The sequence below is a fragment of the Erigeron canadensis genome, chromosome 6 (assembly GCF_010389155.1).
Source record: "Erigeron canadensis isolate Cc75 chromosome 6, C_canadensis_v1, whole genome shotgun sequence".
Classification (NCBI taxonomy): domain Eukaryota; kingdom Viridiplantae; phylum Streptophyta; class Magnoliopsida; order Asterales; family Asteraceae; genus Erigeron; species Erigeron canadensis.
In genome coordinates, this window is record NC_057766.1 from 43432441 (window position 1) to 43443367 (window position 10927).

Genomic DNA, 10927 nt, shown 5'->3' on the forward strand with positions numbered 1-10927 from the left:
GATAACCAACCTCAGGAATGGTGCAATGGCGTTGCTTCCCACCTAGCCTAAAGTGAATCACCCGATCTTCATTAAAATTGGCTATGGGAAGAAGGTCTACCCTAAGAGATGAGTAGAACTCTAAGCACCATTCCTTCTTAACCGGCCTTTGCAACTCAAACACCCGCTTCCACATATCAATATTTGCAATCCAATCCTCCTCTTCATTCGTATACCTTGTCCTAAGCTTTTCCTCAAAATAATCGTCAAGAAGTGCATTTCAAATCAAACCCCAATCCATGGAGCGAGGAGAAGTCAACTTGTAATCTTGAATTTCGGCCTAGTGGTTTAAGAACACTTGGCGTTCCGCCTTTGGTGCATCCCTATACTGCAGCCATGGGTGAGCAAATGATCGGAGGTTCCGGAATTGTGGACTAGTTCCTGCTTTCGCCGGTTTGTAGCTAGGGTCGACATAGTCGAATTGGTAGTCATCGGGCCAAACCCAATCATCATAGTTTTGTGCAACCGGTTGCTTCTGCAAAAACAAGTAAACAAGTCCAAGTGAGTGAAAGGAGACTAATGCAAGCAACCACGACGAGCCAGGTCCGAGTTACGAGGTGAAAATTGAACAGGGACATTTCTCGCGCCGCGAGCCTCCTCTCGCGCCGCGACCTACTAACTTATTTAAACAATCAACAAACTATAATTAAAAGGAAATTGAAGATAATAAGCAAAATCTAATTAAATTGAAATAGAAAATAAGGAAGAAAATTTTCGTATATCATTCTACCTGTAGTTTATATACTTAGAGGATATTGTCTATAAATTAAACTTTTTAAATTTGGTATATATAATCAAGTTATAATAAATAAAACGTAATAAATATAATGTCAAGATATATGAGATTCGAAGTAATCTTTTAACTAAATAAATTTAGTTTTTTATACGTAATTTTCCTTTCATATTCATATAGTTTCAATATATTATTAATTACTTAAATTTTAAAAAATATAGAAATGCCACATAGGTTATAATCTAGGTGGCAATATTATAAAATAGGTTTGATTTTTAGAGGCTCTGAAAACGTTCGGATTCCTACTGTTTTAATAATTATATAGATATAACTAAAAAAGGGGTTGGTGGTACACTTGTCACCCTTAATTCCTCTCATTTAACCTAATCCTCAATCCTTATTAATCTTCTAATTTTTTAATATTAATTTAAATTAATTTATACTTTTTAGTTTCCATCACCAATTTACACTTTAACCCCAATCTAAATTAATTTATATTTTTTGGTTTCCCATCACCAATTTACACTTTAATCTAATTTAAAAATAATTAACTTACACTTTTTGATTTTTTAATCACCAATTTACACTTTAACCTAATTTAAAAATAATTAACTTACACTTTTTGATTTTTTAATCACCAATTTACACTTTAACCCAATTTAATAATAACTAATTATACTTTTTGGTTTTCCATCACCAGTTTACACTTAAAAATAATTAATTTACATTTTTTAGTTTTCCATCACCAATTTAAAAACAATTAATTTACACTTTTCGGTTTTATTGGTAATCTATAATATAACTCACGTACGATAAAAAAAAAACTACGATCAACTACAAAATAGTTTTCTTTTTATATACTTTGCACATAATTAATCATTATTATTATTTTTTTAACATTAAATTCTTATGTTATTGTTATTATTATTTCTTTTAATTTAATTTGTTGTCCATTAGCTTTTTTTTTCAACAACAAAAAATATGACAACATTAGTTCATCTTGAATATCTTAAGCCAACACGTGTTAACCATCATTTACGATTCCGTGTTGTGCATGTATGGACTATTTCGGATTGAAACAAACTGAAGAAAATTAAAACGTTTGAGATGATCTTTGTTGATGAATTGATATGTATTTTTCAAATTATATAGTTTACACTTTTAAAATATAAGAAACTGTAATTTTTTATTTAACTAAAGTTGAAAAAAAAAGTAAACTGTAATCAATATTTATATGGAGTTAATTTTCGTATGTTTCCTTTTTAACTTTCGTATTGATTATCTTGTGATATATGATTTAATTAATCTAAATATTATATATAAATTTTTGTATTCGTAACCTATATTAACTCTTAAGTTACGATTATATCTTTCTATAACCTTTTAGATATAAGGTCTAATTTGGTATGAAAATTTTAGGAGTATTATTTTAACCGATGGAGTGGCTATTCAGCTAGCAAATTTTCAAGTTGATTTCGGTATATCTATTTAATATATTTGAATTCTGATTTTTTAGCTTTGATTAATATATTTTAAGACTACCCGTCCATTGGACGTAGAGAAAAGTGAGTGTGAGGTTGTCACACATGTAACTTAGGTAAACACCTCACATAATATATTTTAATATTTTTTGTATGATTAATAAATGATGGGGCCCTATGACTTTTATGGAATAAGAAACAAGATGTGAGGGGTTTTTCACCCAACTTGGGTGTAATTCAAACCCACCTTAATTCACTTTCCCCATATATATGCATGAAACTAGATTAAACCCGTACGTTATACGGTTAAATATTTATTGACATTGATAACAACATGATTATTATGTCAATTTGATTAATTGGCTAAAGTCTTGAGTATCAAGCTCACTTCACAAGATAACCATATTTTTATATGTAAAACCCACAAGTAATTAAACACCAATGTAACATAAACAAATGTATCAGTATAAACAGTATTTCATTAGTATTAAGATTTCGAAAAAAACTGACAACAATTATAAACATAAAATTACGTGACAAAACATCAATGTCGTTAAACCTATGCTGTTAAAAGGTCTATGAGTCATAAATCAGATAGAATGTATGTTTATTAGAAGTTTGGAACTTCTAAATAAGAAAAAAAGATATGATATACATCGCAACAATTTGAAATAGTTTTTTGAACATGAGATGAAGTTAATTAAATAGAGATATTTGTGTTTTTATGTTTTTTATTTAATTCAAATAGTATTTGAGTCATTCTTAAATTAAACTTAAACAAATAAACAAACCGATAGATATAAAAAAAAAACCAAACATAAGAAAAAATGACATCTAAGCAAAAACCTTACGTGTCATTAATAACCACGTAAGTAAAAACTTATTCTTTCGAGAGAAGATTAATAATAATAATAATAATAATAATAATAATAATAATAATAATAATAATAATAATAATAATAATATTTAATTTAGCATGCAATTATTTTAAAAAGGGGGGAGAAAAGTGATACCTCAGCACGACTCAAGATGAAAGCGGGGTCATGATTGAAATAGATTGGTGTTGAAGACAACTGCCAACTTTGAGGCTTATCAGATGGAGAGATTTGTTGTTCAATTACAACATAGATCACTTTAAACACTGCTTCTGGTGCTTGCCATATATATATATATCGGGTTCGGTTGGATCGGGTAGACATGCCTACCCAAAACCCGAATAAGAATATTTCCGTTAACTGTGATTCATTAAGCTTTCCCCGACCCGGTCCTAGATGTACGGGCATCAAGTTTTGCCGTTGGGTTCGCGCTATCACTAACCAATGTACGATTTGTATCAGCGCATAAAATTATGGAAGCATTAATTTGCATTTTAGAAAATTAAATCATGGTGTTTTGGGGGAACCAATTTAGCGAGTCATATCATGAAAATGAATTGTGGATGAAGATTTATGTCGGAGACATGGGCTTTTAAGTCTTAACATCATCCACTCGTTCCATTTAACTTGGTACAGTATTATTTTACTTTAAAAAGAAAGAAAATTAGTATTTTTAACTACGAGACGGGGTGCCCACGCGATGCAGCGGTGATGGTGGTAACGACAAAGGTGTAGCTGCGGCAATTGTGGCGATGATGTGCGGCGGTAAGGGTTAATATGGTTATTTAAGGATTAGAGAATCTATGTTGTAGTTTATTTTATTAAGGGTATTATAGTTATATAGGTAAAGATGTTTAAATTAGTGAATAAATAAGAAGGGTAATATGGTCATTTCAGGTTCTTAATTACTTAAAGGGGAAAGACAGTTTGCTTTATATAATAGTATAGATTAGTTTCTTATATTAAAGACATGCCTCTAAGGATAAATTGATATTAACTAGTTTTGTTACCCGGCATTGTCCCGGAAAACATAACATTGATTTCACAAAATTTATATAAGCGGAATATACATTCGTTTGTTACTTTAGTCAAACGTGTCTCTGGAAATTAAAGGTCATGTATATACATGTAGAGCAACTATCTGATTAATCGGAAAAAAAATATGACAGAACGAAAAAATAAAAATAAATAAAAAATGCATTAAAACTATACTATTATATAACCAATGGATGCTAACATTATATTAACTTTGTACAATAAATTGAAAAAATTCAAAAGAATAGTTAAAAATATAAGGCAAAAATAAACACATAGAACAAAAAAACAAACTCATTCTTTTTGTTAAATTGGGCGAGCGATAAAATATATCAATTTAAAACACATACTCGTACTATATACTCCAATGCCCGATAAAGAAACATTACAAGGAAAATGTCGATTGGTGACGAAAAACATTTGGTCACTAATTTATCATAATAACCAAATTTTCGTCACTAACAATCAAAATTTGGTCAATATTGAGGTTAATTACCAAATTTTGAGTGGTCATTTTTCCTTACTAAAAGTCCGTCACTAATTTTGTTTAGAGACCATTTCGGCCACTAAATTTGTTTAATGACCAAATTCAGTGACCATTTTTTTTAATGGTAACTAAATAAGGTCATTCGTGACCACATTTTAGTTATCATTAAGGAAAATGGTCACTAAAGAACTTTTTTCTTGTAGTGTATTGGATTTGATTTGCAGCAGCTTTTGTAACTCTTGTAGTCTTGTTAGACACTAATCAGACACAAAAGTAGCATACAACGATCATCAACACCCGTTAGAGAAAAGGACCAACCTCTATGTTAAAGAAAAAGACCTAATTTGCGATTGTTATTGTTACTTACGTTAAACACTTGAACAAAATTTAACGATTATTAGTGCTCGTTATTTCGTTTCTTAAAATTAATATTGAATATGTCACTATATTCGATTGTTTATGAAGTACTATATAGTAACAAACTAGTTGTTAATTTTACCCGCGCGTTATTGCTGGACATACTTTTTACAAGATAAAATATTAGATACAAATAATATATTAGTACAATGAAACCTCTATAAATTAATGAACGAATTGCATTTTTGGTCCCTGTGTTATCATACATTTTGCAAGTTTGATACAAACATGTGTAAAGTTGCGAAACGCATCCCTGTCATATCACACATGTTGCAATTTTGGTCTAACAGTAATGTTTCGTCTATTTTTACCGTTAAAAACATCATTTGCCACTCACGTGAGGGGCAACATTGTCTTTTCAAATAAACAAGGACCATTCTTGCAACTAAACCTAATACATCATCATCATCAGATCACTTATAAGAAAAAGTCTCAATTCCTTAAAACTTTTTCTAATTCATTCCATATCTCATTCAAAATGAGAAAATTTCAAATCTATTTTTACATACAAATTACACATACATATATTACCTTTGAATCAAAATCAGCCAACACTATTAGTTTAAATCAAAATTTCCGACCGTCATGCATCTGAAAAGTGGTGACGGTGTAGATTCTGACCATCCACATTTGCACCCACATCTATGCATACATACATCACCCATATTTATACATCAACTAAAAGTACACACCACAAACCTAGCTTGTTGGCTTGTCGGAGCAACACAAAAGCTCTGTTAAATCATTGTACTAGTAATTACAATGATATTAATTTATCAATCCAAGTATTATTTAACAAAAAGTGATCAACTATATGTAATCAAAAGTTGTTGACATTTATAGATCTGATCGGATAAGCTCACAGTCTTTGTGGTAGATCTGATGGTTGTGGTCATCGTGGTTGTGGTCGGAGGCCGGAACAACCATATAAACATATCATCGTGGATCTTTTGAAGGGAGCTGAATCCAGTGAGGATAACTTCAAAAGGAAGTTTGACATCATCGGTGAGTTCATTGGAGAAATAATCGCCGAAGAAGACAATCAAAGAAGTAGATGGGTCACTTTATGCTATATAAATAGATATTGAACAAATGTGTATATAATATATGGATCATTGATAATAAAGATGTGTATATGATATAGATATTTAGATGTATGTATGTATGTGGATCATTGATTTTGGTTATATATAATGGAGATATAGACATATAATGGATATATAGTACAAAGATTTGTGTGTCTAGATCTGGGAATAAAAGATAATAAGGTGTTTAAAGATAATAAATCTTTTTTTTTGTTGTCTTTTGATGATGGTGATGATGATAAATACATGAAAAACAATAAAGAAAAAAAGAAAGTTTGAGTTAGTTTGCAATAATGGTCCTTGTTCATTTGAAAAGACAATATTGCCCCTCACGTGAGAGGCACATGATGTTTGTAACGGTAAAAATAGACGAAACATTACTGTTGGACCAAAATTGCAACAGGTGTGATATGACAGGGATGCGTTTCGCGACTTTACACATATTTGTACCAAACTTGCAAAATGTATGATAACACAGGGACCAAAAATGCAATTCGTTCTAAATTAATAGTGTTGGGACATAAATTTTTTATTAATTTAGCGAGTTATTAATTTATCGAATGTTGATTTCCACTAGTTCTTTAAGTTGGGTCTGGACAAATTATTAATTTTATCGAGTTATTAATTTATCGAATATTAATTTATAGAGATTTAATTGTATTAGCGTAATACACCCGAAGTTAAATAGAGACAACAAAACAATATTTTTTTTCTATACAAATGATGACACTCTGACGATGACGATGCAATATATTGTCTTAATTTAAATGTTAAATGAACAAAAAGTGTAGTGACCATGAAATTTATCATATATTATAATGTGTATATATATATATATAACGAAACGGCAAAAATAATCAAATACAAATGTTTAAAAGTAAGTCGTAAATTGGTAAAAGTTGTTTGATATAAACATGAAGTCCTAAAAATTTGGTTTAAAAAAAAACCCCGAGAACTTTGATAGAGGGTAGTAAAAGTTAAAATATGAAAACTTTTAGAGGTGATAATGAAGAAAAACAAAAATTAATCACTACAAGAAAAATTATAGTTGTAATATGCATATTACTTTTTAGTATATATATAATGTTAGTTATTGAGTTTATACTATTGAAACTATTACCTTAAAACAATGCTAATTGGACCATAGTAGAATGGTTATCATATTAATCGGACCCATTTTAATCGGATTCGTCTTAATATGTTAGGTATCTTAGTCATATTGCCTAGTTAAAATTCCCTCCACACACGAAGATCCCTATTTGACAACATTGTGTAAAAACCGAAAAAATACGTAGATGTATCCCTCCTTAAAGGCAAGAGAGAAAGAACATAAAATCAACTAGTATATATTATAACATGAAAACATATATAACAAACATAGGTCGAGTATGTCGCGCGTGTTTATTTAAATTTGCATACCACTAAGAAGAACAACGTACCTTCATAACACTAGGTGAGTTACATTCACCCAAAAATCCTCAACGTTCATATAGTTCTTTTCTAACCCAAAGACCTGAAGATTAGATATTGACAAGGCACACAAACATATATATATATATATATATATATATAACAAAAACTAGAATCGTAAAATCACTTAACAAGGGGATTCATAGTTCATTGATACAGGGTGATATGATACTATAGGCTTGTTTTCAGTAGTCCCATATATAGATTCCCATCAGTGGAATAGTTATAGTAGTAGGTCCCATCATCCGGTGGATTAGGGTTGTTGATTCTCGGTGGGCTTAGAAGCATTCCCTCAGCCATGTCCGTCAACATATTCGCCATACCAAATACAGCTTCATCATCCATATATTCTCCAGAATAAGTATATATTTTGGTATCATAATTCGGAGCTCGAGCAGCTGCAGCTCTGCTGCACGAATGTCATCAGGGGTGGGACACTCGGGAAGTGTACTAGAGAGAATAGATTCGGGAAAGTTTAGGACAACATAAGTAGCTTTGAGTGCCAATTTCAGGTGTTTGATGCGTGCCTAACCATATACGACTAGTCTTGTCTGGTTCACGAATTTCAGATACCCATTTTCCAGCTCGATCGACATCTGATACCATGGTAGACCGGGTGGCGGGTTGAGGAGCTCCCCCCTGTAGTAGGAGTAGCTAGGACGAGGGTTGTTATGATCATGCACCTTGAGAATTACAAGATGAATTATGGGGTCGACGGTTAGCCATTCAATTTATATACTAGTATGTTTTTGTTATGGTTTGGTTTTTGGATATATTTGCGGTTGTGGAAAGTGCTAGATCATATAGAGACACAAAATAGATTTTCTGTTGCTGGTCCACTCCAACGTGGGTTTAAATCGGAAAAGGTTGGACCGTACGTGGGAAGTTCGCGGCTGCATTACTTTTCTCTTTTGTATAGGAAAAAAAATAAACTTTTCCAAATCTCATAATTGGACGTGTATTAAACAGCTAATCCCCAATCTACCCGTTTGTCACTCGGTCTATTATCATCAGGTTTCAATGATTAGATCATGAATAATTACCCGTTAGCTATTTTATTATAAAACCATATAACATCATTGTGTCTCTATTATAATAAAAGTAAGAGTTAATTACTGAAATGGTACCTAACATTTGCGTCATATTACTGGTTTTAAACCTTTCCTTTCGAAATTACGCTGATTATATCCAACGTATGAAAATTTTCACTCGGACCATACTGGCGGCTAACGCCGTCACGTGGCCGTTAAAAACCCTCTCACGTGACTTGCACGTGAGGGTAAAGGTGTAATATCGCGTTTATTAATTACTTAAATGGTACCTAACGTTTGCACGATATTGCTGATTTCATACCTAATGTTTTTCTTAATTACTTAAATGGTACCTAATGTTTAGTTGTTAATTTTTTTTTTTTTTTTTCTTTTGAAGGGTGAATTCCATTTTAAGCCAATGTCTTAAAAACTGGTATTTTAGTCATACTGGTGTGGAATTTTTTTTGGTATTATCGGTATTACCGAAAATACTGGCCGGTACGATTATTTTTAATTTGTTTTATTTTTTTTTATGAAAATTTTCCAAAACTTGTTTATATTTAACGAAAATAGTCAAAATGCACTTATAATCCAATAAAAAATAATACAAAATAATTTTTCATAACAAAATATAAGTTTAAAGCTCACAAATAACCAAAAATAACAATAAAGTATCATAAAAACAATTTTTAAAAAAATTCAAATTTTCTTTTTTGAAAATACTGAAATACCGCAATGGTAATACCGGAATATTCCAGAAATACTAGAAATACCAGACAATATTTACTGTGACACGAAGCTTAAAGCAATGTTTTAATACTAGTAAATACCGGCCGATATTTCTGTTATTCTTGGATATTTCTGGTATTACCGTTGCGGTATTCCCAATATTTTCGAAAAAGAAAATTTGAATTTTTTATAAAATTATTTTTATGATACTTTAATGCTATTTTTGGTTATTTGTGAACTTTAAACTTACATTTTGTTATAAAAAACTTATTTGGTATTATTTTTTTACTGGATTATAAGTGCATTTTGACTATTTTCGTTAAATTGTAACAAGTTTTATAAAAGAATAATAAAACAAATTAAAAATAGTCGTACTGGCCAGTATTTTCGGTAATATCGATAATAACAAAAAAAATTTCACACCAGTATGACTAAAATACCAGTTTTTAAGACATTGACTTAAAACGGAATTCACCTTTCAAAAGAAAAAAAATAAAAAATAAAAAACTTAATAAATAAACATTAGGTACCATTTAAGTAATTAAGAAAAACATTAGGTATGAAATCAGAAATATCGTGCAAACGTTAGGTACTGTTTAAGTAATTAAGAAACATGAAATTACATCTTTACCCCTCACGTGCAAGTCACGTGGAGAAGTTTTTAACGGCCACGTGATGGCGTTAGCCTTCAGTATGGTCCGAGTGGAAATTTGCATACGTTGGATATGATCAGCGTAATTTCGAAATGAAAGGTATGAAACCAGTATTATAACGCAAACATTAGGTACCATTTCAGTAATTAACTCTAAAAGTAATGATACACATGCTTAAACATAACCTTTCAAATTATTTTTTTGAAAACTTATATTTTTACTATTGTTCAATTTTCTCCTTTAATTTAGTTTTTGTCCATATATACTAAATTATTAATTAATGATGATAATTTGGACCATGTGTATCTTCCTTAAAATCGGTTACCTAAATATCAGCACGGTATCTGCGTAATGTGACGATACTCGTGAGGGCAACGGTGTGGTGGTAGAATCGGTGTCGAGTGATGCACGTAGATGATTGATGTAAATATTATTGTTGTAAATGGTTAATAAGAATATTTTAAAAGGTTTTAGGTTAAAATATTATACAATTTTTACTCAAAAATAACTTCTTGTTTCTTCAGTTGGATCGTATAGAAGTATAGATGGTGATATGAGTTGCATGTAATATTAAAAATATATATGGCATTCGTAAAACTTATGGGTACTTTTAACTATATATAAAAGTATTTTAGTTTATATATTTATTTTAATTGGGAGCAAATATGACCGAACACAATTCAATAGGGAAGGGATTGACCTTTATTTTAACGCATATTCAGTCGTATCAACATGGCCTCACTGATTATTCTCCGATCAGAGCATCCAGCAACGCACTCAGTTCTATTTGACTAAGCGCGTGCTCTTCCGAGGAGGGAGTTATGTTGAAGACACATTTAGTTTCTCTCATTTTGAAGTTAATTTTCCTATACAAAAGAGAAAAGTAATGCAG

General features: G+C 30.7%; 1 pseudogene; it reads right to left on the reverse strand.

Moving 5' to 3' along the window:
• Positions 1 to 7793: 7793 nt before the first annotated feature.
• LOC122604974 lies at positions 7794 to 8348 on the reverse strand (annotated as a pseudogene).
• Positions 8349 to 10927: the final 2579 nt, after the last annotated feature.